The 12,538-nt window shown below is 39.4% G+C and overlaps 1 long non-coding RNA gene across 1 annotated transcript in view; it reads right to left on the bottom strand.

Annotated features, from left to right (window-relative positions):
- Positions 1-10,687, bottom strand: part of LOC109440232 (uncharacterized) — a 79,266-nt gene extending 68,579 nt beyond the window's left edge. The window contains exon 1 of the long non-coding RNA XR_012493685.2: positions 10,539-10,687. This is a non-coding gene — a long non-coding RNA (uncharacterized LOC109440232). The remainder of the gene's footprint in view (positions 1-10,538) is intronic.
- Positions 10,688-12,538: the final 1,851 nt, after the last annotated feature.

Raw genomic sequence — 12,538 nt, forward strand, 5'->3', positions numbered from 1 at the left:
GTCGGGCTGTAGGTTTCTAGTCCACAGGGCTGGGAGAAGGTTCTCCCACTGTACTGAGGCTGCAAGGTCACTGGGGCAACCCAGTGCTTGGGGCAGAACTCCATCAGGTGTCCTCACACCCACATCACTCGCTCCAGGCAGCAGCCTCAACAGCAACAGTCCTTCCCTCCCTTCTGCCCCTCCAGCGCCCTCTACTGAGAAAGCTTAGCATGCTCACTGTAAAGGAGAAGCAGAACTGGAAAGCCATTCTGTCCCTATTGGAGAGCTTACATTGAAGAGTGAATGTGGAGCTAAGAAGCAATAAATTGATAATTGGCACAGATTTATGCTACTAGATTTTTTTTCTCTTTCTAATCTGCCATCTTGAAAGTCTCTGCTCTATTCTACTAGATGATTATCCTACCATTATCTTCTGGTATCACAAAGAATTTTGTAGTTGTTGATTCTGTAAGAACAATTTCTCTGACAAAAAAAAAAAAAGAACGCTTATCAAACAGACAACTTACATCTCTTGAATAAGAAGGAATCAAAAAGAAAGCAATTTCTTAAATGTGCTTCATATACCCATATTCCTCAAAGTACCTAAAGCAATAGATTTAGATTGAGGCCTGTTTAAGAGCATGTGTAACTTTTGTATCTGTCCATCTCTCTGCTTAACTCTGCTCTGTAGACCTCTGTGACTCTTGGTGTGTCCCCACATGTATACCTGTCTCTGTGTGTGTGGGCATTTCTCGATCTCAACCTTTCCAGCTGTAATCTTCCTGTTCTTTCATTCCCAAAATGATTCCAATTGTATACTTTATGTTCTTTTTTTCAGGGGGAGATGACTTACAAAGGATAAAATGTTAATGAGTAAAGAAAGAGAAGACCTGTGAGTAAAGTCATTTTTTTTTCTTAATTGGGGGGGGGGGGAATTAGGAATTTCACCTCATTCAAGCTAAAAAAGGGGGGATATTTAAAGGAAGACTTTGCAATATGTTTAAATATGTATAAGAGTAAATGAGAGCCGCATATTTCCCTTCTCTAATTAGAAGAGAGTATAGGAATTGACTTTGTTTTGTGGTAATAGGAATTGAGCTGATAAGAAGAAACAACCCAACAAAGGGCTCATAAATATTGGAATAAGAACGTAAAAACACGAATCTTCCTTCCTGACAATTAAAAGAGAAAAACAGAATACAGATCCACCTAGGATGAAATGGTTTGGAAACTTATTTATTAAAAAGCAGGAAGATAGTCTGATACCCCTGCTGGAGTAGGGTTCTGTGCAAGTAGAGAGGCGGAAAATGAATTTTAGCTTATGATGTAAATAGACATTTTCCAAGTTTACTCAGACGGTTTAATAATGAGTTTAATAATAAATTCAGTTTAACAATGCATCACTGAATGTGTTTTGATGTTATTATTTAAAACTCTGAGGAAACTTTCCTCAAGTCAAGGAATAATTGCTTTAATGTAATTTAAAACCCTGAATAAATATATATATATATATATCTTCACGTTGAGAATGCAAATCCTTTCCTTTCTCTACTTTTCCCCTCTTTAAAAAAAATTTTTTAAATGTGTTCCCTGACCTTTTCTACAAATCTTACTGAAGACTTGTTTCTGAACAATAAATTTTGATGATATAACAGGGTTTAAGAACAAATTGTAAGGCCTTTGTGGGGACAGAGTCCCAGAGAGCAGTTTCCAGGCTCTCGGCCTCACGTGGAAAGGTGCTGGCTCAGGTAGTAGATGGCCATCAGCTGTAACCAGTTAGCCATTAGCCACCAATATAACTGCCATGGCTATGCTAGGGGGTTGGTTTGTTGGTTGGCAGAGAAGCAGACTGTGGATTGCAGCAAGTACAGTTAGCAAGCAGATTGTGGACTGCAGATCGTGTTGATCCTACTTCCTGTGTCTCGCCCCCCTGCCAGTGAGACTGGGGTGCAGGAAGACCCCTTGTTGGGGTACTGGTGGATGTTTGCTTTTGTGTCTTGACCAGCCGCCATCGAGAATATATGAACCCCCTATCCATGGCTCCTTTGATGTTCCGTTTTGGCCTCACCATATGCTACGTTCTTGTGCGGGGAGCGGGAGCTGACACCCCGCATGACAGCCTTTTTGCAAATGTCAGTTAAAAGCTAAGGAATAATGTGCTTAGAAATAAGCAACTAAGGAAATAATTTCAAGATGTGGTTAAATATTGTGCTTCCATAGGTAGATGAGAGTGGCATCTTCGGGAGGTATAGCAGAAAATGTGCACGTTCATCATTGCTCTGGGCTCTTAAATACGTACGTGCATTGGTATGGCTGATTGAGAAGGTATATGACACACCTGCTAACAAAAGTAGAACCACGGCTCTTGCATCAAATAGGTCAGAAATCAGTGGGAGGTAGCTAACAAAAGGACTACTGTCCATAATGCATAAATACAAATATGCATGACACATGAATACAAATCAGCAATAAAAAGACAACCCAATTTTTAAAGCTTGGCAAAAGAATTAAACAGACATTTCACAAAGGAAGATATATGAGTGGTCAATAAGCACGTGAAAAAGTGATTGGCATCTTTGAATATTAGGGAAATACAAATTTAAGTCATGATAGATTTCATCACCCCCTCACTAGAATGACTGAAATCAAGGGTTGGTGAGTATGTGGAGCAAGTGGAATTCTCACGCATTGCTGGTGAGTGTGTAACCCACTTTAGAGAACTGTTTATTAGGTTTGTACAAAATTAAGCACATATTTACCCTATGATCTAGCAATTCTACTTTTAGGTAGTTAACTCTAGAGAAATGAAAATATGTCTCCACAAAAAGACTTGCACAAGAATGTTCATACCAGCTTAAATCACAATAGCCAAAAAACTGAAAACAACCCAAATCTCTTTCAACAAGTTAACAGATAACCAAATTGCCGTAAATTAATACAATGGAATACTAAGTTACGAAAAGCACATACTGTATGATTCCATTTATATCAGGTTCTAGGACAGGCAAAACTAATCTGTAATGGTAGCAATGAGAAAGTGTTTGCCTGGGGATGGAGGAAAGCTATTGCTTGAAATCGAACAAAAGAGAACTTTCTGGGATGGTGGAAATTCTGTATCTTGCTTTGAGTGGTGGTTACATGGGTGTATTCAATTGTCAAAATGCATCAAAATGAACATTTAAGACCTGTGATTTATATTGGTTGTTAATTATATCTCAATTTTTAAAAAAATAGTGGGCAGGAACAGTGAGAAACAAGGGCAAACTAGTTATTTGATATTGACTAAATAGTTAACTGGTTTTTATCCTTCATCTAATTATTGGAGATTCTGAAGATAGAAAGTCCCAGGGATTTTTATCACAGGGTATAGCCTACGTTTCTGTAACAAATAGATTTTTAAAAATACAGTCTAGGTCAAGATGGTGACATACAAGGCTCCTAAACTCACCTCCTCCCACAGACACACTGAATCTACAGCTACATATGCAACAATTTCCTCTGAAAAAAAAATCCAGAAACCAGTCAAGCTACTCCTGTATACCAGGTAAATGAGGAATAAACCACATCAGAATGTGTTGGAGAGGCCAAGACACAACCAAACCCCACCTTGTCATACAAAAGAAGACAACAAGAGAAGAAAGGAACAGAATTACAAAACAGTCAGAAAACATTTAACAAAATCCCAGGAATAAGTGTATACAGAGCAATAATTACTTCCAATGTAAATGGACTAAATTCTCCAATCAAAAGATATAGAATAGTTGAATTAATTTAAAACACCAAGGCCCAACTATATGCTACCTACAAGAGACTCATTTCAGTTTTAAGGACACACACAGACTGAGAGTGAAGAGACGAAAAAAGATAGTCCACGCAAATGGAAGCCAAAAAGAAAGCTGGGGTAGCTATATTTATGTTAGACAAAATAGACTCTAAGACAAAGACTGTAATAACAGACAATTGAGTAAATTAACAAAGGCAACAAAATTGATCAATCTCTAGCCAATCTAATCCAGAAAAAAAAGAGTGAGAATACGAATTACCTATGTCAGGAAGGATCTACAGATCCCATAAATATTAAAAGTATAATAAGAATATTACGAACAACCTTATGCCAAAATAATTCAACAACACAGATGAAATGGACACTTCCTCGAAAAATGCAACTCACCCAAATATCTACAATTAATATCATACTTAATGGTGAAATACTGAATGTTCCCTCTTAAAACTGGGATCAAAGCAAGAATATCCACTGTAACCTCCTCTATTTCAGATTATTTTAGAAGTCCTAGCCTTTGGCATAAGGCAAAAAGGAAAAGTAAAAGGCAAAAGTTTGCAAAGGAAGAAATAAAAGAATCTCTATTTGTATATGACAAAATTATATACAAAAAAAAATCCTAAGCAATTTACAACTATTATGACTTATAAGTGAATTTAACAGCATTTCAAGATACATGGTAAATATACAAAATAATTGTATTCTTGTATACTAGGAGCAAACAATTGAAAATTGAGCTAGAACTATTAGATAAGTCCTGGAGATCTAACGTACAGCATAGTGATTACAGACAACAATGCTATATTATAAACATCAAACTTGCTAAGAGACTAGATCTTAATTATTCCCACCACAAAAAAGAAATGGTAATTATATGACATGATAGAGGCGTTGGCTAACGCTACAGTGGCAATCACGCTGCAATGCATAAATGTATCAAATCAACATGTTGTACATGTTAAACTTCCACAATATTACATGTCAATATTTCAATGTTTTAAAAAGAAAACTGAACTAGACATTTACTTTATAACTGTGCAAAAAAAATAAAATACTTAGGAATAAATTTAGCCAAAGACATGCAAGACTTCTGTAGTTATAAGTACAAAACATGGTTGAAAAATTAAAGAAGTTTAAATAAATGGAAAGATGCCAATTCTTCCCCAAACGATCATAGATTCAATGTAACCCAATCATAGTCCTGGGAGACATTTTTTTTTTTTAATTGACAAACTTGTTCTAAAATTTATATGGAAATTCAAAGGAACCTAGGATACCTAAAGCATTTTGGAAAATAAGAAATTTGGAGTACTTACATTATCTGACTTCAATATTTACTATAAAACTAGATTAATTAAGATAGTGTGGTCCTGCCTTAAGGATCAACAAATAGATCCATGGAACACAATGGAAGCCAGAAATAGTCTGGCACATATACGGTCATTTGGGGGAAGAAAAAAAAGCACCAAAACAAATCAAATAAAGGGAAAAGTCCTTTCAACAAATAATGCTGTAATAACTGGATGTCCATATGGGGATAAAATGAATCTGGCCCCTTCTTATTTACTATACACAGAGGTTAATTTTAAATTAATTGTAGATCTAAACATAAAAACTAAAATCAAAGTTTTTAGAGGAAAACATAAGAGAATATCTTTGTGACTTGGAGGTAGGCAAAATTTTATAAAACTGGTCACAAAAAGCAATAGACATACATTTAACTTCATCAAAATTAAAAACTTCTGCTCATCACAAGCAATCATTAAGATAATGAATACGCAAGCCACAGATTGGAAGAAAATACATTCACAAACCATATGTCTACCAAAGGACTGGTATCCAGAATATCTAAAGAATTTCTATAACATAAGGAAAAGATAAACAACAAATTTTTTAAATGAGCAAAAGATTTGAGCAAATACTTCACAAAAGAAGATATGCAAATGACCAATCATCATATGAACACATGTTCACCGTCACTAATCATCAGGGAAATGCAAATTTAAAACACCATGAGTTACCACCACACACCCACCAGAACAGCTAAAATGAGAAAGATTGACAATTCTAAATGTTGGAGCAACCAGAACTCTAATACACTGTTGATGTGAGTATGAAATAGTACAATCGCTTTGGGAAAAGTATCTAGCAGTTTCTTATAAAACTAAACATATACCTGCCCTTAGGACCCAGCAATTCCAATCCTAGGTATTTACCCACGAGAAATGAAAACATATGTCCACAAAAAGACTTGTGTGAGAATGTTCATAGCAGCTTTACTCATTATACCCCAAAACTGGAAGGAGCCCACCAATAGATAAACAGGCAAATAACGTGGTATATTCATACAGTGGAATACTACTCAGTAATAAAAAAGACATGAACTACTGATACAAGCAACAACATGAATGGATTCTCAAAAATACCATGCTGTGTGATAGGAGCCATCACAAAAGAGTACATATTGGATAGTTCTATTTGCAAATCAAATCTTCAGTGGAAAAACTTAAAACTGTGTCTCTGGGGCAAGTGAGGACAGGGATTGAGTGGGAAGGAATGTGAGGGAACTTTTTGGGGTGAAAGTAATGTTCTGTACCTTGATAAGGGTTTGAGTCACACCGGAGTGTGCATTTATTAAAAGTCAGCAATTATATACTTAAGATGTGGGCATTTTACTAAATGTAAATTTTACATCAAATGAAAGAAAACTGTAAACACAGTTTTTCTGATTTATGATATGCTTACTGAACGATTAGGGAGAAGTATTTGAAATGCCTCAAAAATTAAGTAGATTAACAGGTAGAGAAACATGAATGGATACATTGTGACTTGCTTTATCAAAGAAAATGTTAATAGTGAAATCTAGGTGGTAAATATACAAGGGATCATTATAAAATTCTTCCAACTTTGCTGTATATTTGGAAAATTTTTGTAAAAAATGTTTGAGGGAAACTCAGTGCATATACTTTTAAGATTTGTGCATTTTATTGTATTTAAATTTTACGTCAAAAGAAAAAAACTAAACAAATACTGGGCTCTGGTTAATAACAGACATATTGAAAAATTTAGGGGGAGTCTGCAATTTTCTTTGAAATGTGTTAAAAATTGAAATGGACTGATGGTTGGGTAGAGGAATAGATAGAATGGATAGATTAGGAATAAAACAAGAATAGTAAAATGTTAGTGGCAGAATCTAGGTAGTGGGTCTATATGTTTTTGCTATAAAATTCTTTTGTATGTTTGAAAATTTTCCAAATAAATTGTTGGGAGAAAAAACTCAGTGAGGGCAAAAATCCTCTATTACTAAAAAGAAAAAATAGATATTCACCACAATTCACAGCCTGCCTCCGTGGATAATGTTTACTTACTCGCTGAGGTGGCCCATTCTTTCCCATTCCATCTTCCCTGTGAGAGAAATTCCAACCTTAGAAAGTCATTCCTTTAATGTAAACTTTTGATCGTTGGTGAAATTCAAATAGTTTAATCATTCCTTGTCTCCTTTGGCTTCTTTTCCAAGAGCCCCAGCTGTTGGTGTTATTCTGTTTTCTCCGGATCACATTCATCCCATGATACTCACTACTAACATGTGGCTTAGTCTTAAAGCTCCATTCACACATAATCAGCTGATTTGAACAGATGTAGGTCCTTGGAACTATACCACTGCCACCTCGAAGATAGTAGTTTCAAAACCCAAACTATCCTCCATCCTAAACCCATTTCACTTCCTGTCTAGTTCTATTGTTATAGCTACCATTCTTCCTTGGACACGGATTTAACTCATTCACTCATTCATTCATTTATTCAACAAATAGGTAAGTTTGACTTTGAAATGCTTCTGCTAGTAGCTGTTGAGCCAAACAGACACGATCCCTGTTCTTGTGAGGCTTATAAGGTATCACCATCTAATTGTTCTTTCTCTATTTTTCTCTTTTCAGGTTTAATGACTAGGTGAGTAATACTCATTTTAACCTGATTGCTTCTAGGCCCACTCCCTTCCTCTGATATCACCCTAAACTGTGCCAGGGTTTCAGGAGGCTTAGGCAGTACTAAGGCCTGGGCGAGGGGGAGGGCACCATCAATTATTTATCTCTCAAGTTACCACGGGGACAAACATCTCTCACTCCAATTTGCGCAGCCCCTTCAGGAACAGTGGCTTGATGCTTCTGTTTCCTGCTTAGGGCATTTAAGTATTTTCTGAGGCAGCCTCTGTTCCCAGTTTACACACCCCAGTTTATCTGGGACAGTCCTGGTTTATGCTTATTGCCCCAGTGTAATTATCAATAGTGCCCCCTTTCACTGTCAGATACATCCTGGGTTGGCCAATAAACTAGAAGAATGTGGTTACACTCTCCTAAACCGCGCAGCCATCTCTAATCTAAGTATTTACTGCAGGCATTCTTCATTTCATTGAACTTCTCTTTATTGCACTTTACAGATGTTGCATTTTTAACAAACTGAAGGCAAGACCCTCCACCAGCAAAAAGACTACAACTTGCTTTACTGCAATATTTGCTTTATTACAGTGGTCTGGAACCAAACATGCAATTTATCCGAAATATGCCCATACTTCTTAACACGGACTGGCAGGCCAGCAGAGACTTCTGTTTCCAGAACCTCTTTCTAATCTGGGGGCAGGGGGATGGTTAGGAATCAGCACCCCTCCTCTTCTCTTCTAAGAGGGATTGGTTGTCTTAGGGTATTTCCTTTTCCTAAGAGTTTGGACTTTTAGACATAAAAGCCAAAAGGCGTTGCAGCCTCCTTCTTCTAGTTTCAATAGGTAGCCATACCCCTTGCCTTAGATGGGGAGAAGGAAAAGAACAGAGAAAGAGGAAAACGACCTGACTTATGATCTCAAAATCTTATCCCAGATTTAGAAACCAGGTATTGGTTGGACAATTAAGTTCGGGAACTCGTTGCAACAATGTTGCTAACCTTTTTTGATATTAAAGGGATTATTCATTATGAATTTGTACAAACTGGACAGTTAACCAAGTTTACTATTTGGAAGTGCTGAAAAGGCTGTATGGAAAAACTTGGACGTCCTGAACTTTTTGCCAACAATTCATGGCTCTTTCATCATAACAATGCACCAGCTCACATGGCACTGTCTGTGAGGGAGTTTTTAGCCAGTAAACAAATAGCTGTATTGGAACACCTTCCCTCCTCACCTGATCTGGCCCCGAATGACTTCTTTCTTTACCCGAAAATAAAGGAAATATTGAAAGGACGACATTTTGATGACATTCAGGACATCAAGGGTAATACGACAATAGCTCTGATGGCCATTCCAGAAAAAGATTCCAAAATTGATTTGAAGGGTGGACTAGGTGCTGACATCAATGCATAGCTTCTCAATGGGAGTACTTCGAAAGTCACCGTAGTGATATTCAGCAATGAGGTAGGTAGTACTTTTTCTAGGATGAGTTTGCAAACTTAATTGTCCGACCTCATATGTGCTTTATTTCTTCTAATGATTAAAAGCTCTTTAAGGACAACGATTTGTCTTATTCCTTTTTTCACCCACATTCCCTCCTTTGCCATCCCATATAGGAATCAAAATTGAAAATTTACAAATATAGAACGAAAATAAAAGAATTTTACAGTGAAAACAAGTATACTTACTACCTAGATTCTACTACTAACATTTTACTATTAAACCACTAATCTATCCATGCTATTAATCTACCTATCCTACAGGGCAGGCTCATTCAGTGCCTGCTGAAGATATAAATGTTATTAGCCATTTACACCTTAGGTTGAATGAGTTACAATGCTTTTCCAGCACAGATCTAGTCAAAGGAAAAAAGCAGTTATGTATCTAAGAGGTTAGAAAGATCTAGGTGGGAAAATGTTTGCCACCCAGTGCTGGGTAGCAAAAATAAACTTCACTGCGTTGCCATTTGTCCAACCAAATACAGTCTCACGTCTTCGCTTTCCCATGGAATACAATTATGTATGAAGATGCTGGGATTTAGCGCCCGTGCTGCTTGCCCCAGAATTCAGTCAGGTACTAGGACCAACTCTGGCTGAATTGCAGTGAATGTGAAACATGAGCAAGACTTCCAGGTACCCACTCTCAACTGCCTGACAAGCATAGATGTGAAAAGCAAAGCAAAGCAAAGATGCCCAATTCCCAAAAAGGCCCCCAGGGCTCCTCGTTGTTCTTCAAATCCTGAATCAAATGCTCCCCAGTCTCCGAAGCCTTTGGATTCTCCCCGTAAGTCAGTTTCTCATTTCAAAATACCTCATTTCAAAATCTCTCTCATCCATTCACAGAACCGTAATTAATATAGATTTTGTAGCCAGACCGCCTATATTCCAACCCAGAGTCACTATGCTGCCTTGCACAAGCTACTTGATTATCCCAGCCTTAGTTTCATCACCTGTAAAATGGGGCATATGTGCACATATACATATTATATACATACTTCACATATGTCATACGTATGTACACATTATATACATCACAAGCACTTAGTCATTGGACACTGCTCTCATGATATTTACTCAGAGTTAGTCATTGGAGGTGCAAATGATAGAGCAGTGAACAAAACATAGTTCCCCCCTCCCCCAGGTGCTTACTGCCCCTTCCCAAATTAGAATAGACATTAAATAATTGTAACCCCGTTGACTTAGACTCACTCCCCTGCGCTCTGCCGGCCCTTTCTGACTGTCCAGAATGTCTACCTGAGGACCACCACTCGTTCTGTCCTCCTCCGAAGCTCATCTTCCCCCAGGCGAGCCGGCGCCTGGCAGAGACCAGCCGTGCGTTCCTTACCTTGGCTTTTCTGGCCCAGGGGAGCTGGTGACTGTCCTTGGGGAGCACAGGAAAGAGCGCTGTGCTGGCGGCGCTGACAGGTCAGGGGGGTGGCCCGCCCGACGTGCGGCAGGGAGAGCTCTGCCTCGCTCCCCTCCGCGGGGCCTCAGGCTGCCCCACGCCCCCCGCCCCCCCCACAGCTAGCAGCCAATGGTGGGCTCCCGCCTTGACCCCTTCCCCTCTCCTCTCGGCTCCCTCTCGGGAATCCGAAAGATGAGACAGCCCCGAACCAAGTCCTAAACCATGTTTCTCTCTCTAACTTGCCCTCATTTCCTCCCCTCGCTGTATTTACATAAAATCCCAGCCCTGCGTGGACGGGCTGCTCACGCCCGCTTCCTATAGCCCCCAGCTGGGATCCCCCCACACGCACCAGATTTGCCAACTCCCAGGGCGTCCGCATTATCTCAAAGGGAAAACACTTGTATTAGTTACGTTTCCTCTTCAAAAGAAGCGTGTGGCAGGCAGCACTTATTTGAGCAGGAGGAGCAGAGGGAGGAACCCTGTACTGCTCAGGGCGCTCGGTGCTGGGAGGACGGCATCGCTGAGGCCAAGGGCGAAAGGTCAGGACGTGCACGAACTTCGGGGTCTGATGCCCCCCACTCCGCACGGAGCCGCCCCCCCCCCCCCCCCCCCGCCACTCCACTGACAGCTCAGGTGGTAGCTGTGAAAACAGGAAGAAGAAAAATCTCCCTGAAGACCAAGGGTGCCAGGCTAGATTCTGTCCTCGTCTCCTTGGCTTCGTGGGGAGGGAGACCACTTCTCGCGGAGAACGTCTACCCTCAATTCATCAAGGACGACGCTGTATAAAAAAGGTTCTTTTTTGCTTGTGTGCAATTGATTACAGTGCACACAAGTCTTCTCAGAAGGCGAAAGGGCCGTGGACCACTTCATTTTGAAGCCCTGAACATATTTTTTAAATGAAGACGTGCCAAAACAGTTACAAAAGTTTTAATCGTGGTGTATTTTAAAGATCGAAAGAAAAGTCTACTTGAGAGCCAGGCTCATAGTGGGAACCAGTTTGGATACTTCACCTTCATGTGTCACTACCCATCTGTAAGCCGAAAAATGTTGAACGAAGCTATAAGGAGAACCAAGATAAAAACTGAATTCAAAAGAAGAAAGATGCCATGGGCGTAGGAAGCAGGAATGCATTACTAAATGCACCCTAAAAATGTTTCCTGCCTCCTTCCGGAGTTGGAATCAAAATGTTTTAACAGGCAGTTGGCGAATACGAATATCATTTGTCCCAAACAAGTTTAGTTTTTCCTGTCTTTGGTATTTATTGAAATTTTGAAATTCCGTGCCTCACTCACGTTTCCATGTGGCTTCTCTTTATGCATAAACATCAAAAAGGATGCAGCTTGTTACATAAACTTGTTAGACTGCGAAAGCCTAATGTGTTTATTTATTACTAAGAGCCATGCACAGCTTAAAAATCAAATTAGTTTGGCGGTGCAAGTCAAAAATAGTTTTGAAATGGTAATTATATCTGTAACAAAATCACTTTATTTTTAGATTTCTGAGAAATGCATTTCTGATTTATTGTCATTGCTCATGCTCTCCATCCTTGCTTCTAGAAAAAAAAAAAAAAAGGCATTCTCTCTCTTACTCTATCTTCCCGCCCTCTCCTGCACACCCTCCACAGTGAATCAAACCCACGGGAAACCTTCATGACTGCATATTGTTTAGTTCTCTAACCTTCAGCTGTCTGGACTGCTTCTAGGGCAACATAGATATCTGTCCTTTAACCTGCCTGCGTGGGTGAGCGCATTAAGGAGCCGCCCAGGGGCCTTCTCTATTGGCTGTTCTCCTCCACCCTAGTTCTTTTTCTCCACCCAGTGTTGTCACTGGTCAACAGGCCTTCCCAGTCTGGTGAAGCAAGTCCTTACACTGTCTCATTGTGCGCCATGCTCCTCCTGGAGGAGAACTTAGAAAGGTCGAGAGCATTCATTCCAACCATC

The sequence above is a fragment of the Rhinolophus sinicus genome, chromosome 1 (assembly GCF_057876585.1).
Source record: "Rhinolophus sinicus isolate RSI-liver-muscle chromosome 1, RSI-T2T, whole genome shotgun sequence".
Classification (NCBI taxonomy): domain Eukaryota; kingdom Metazoa; phylum Chordata; class Mammalia; order Chiroptera; family Rhinolophidae; genus Rhinolophus; species Rhinolophus sinicus.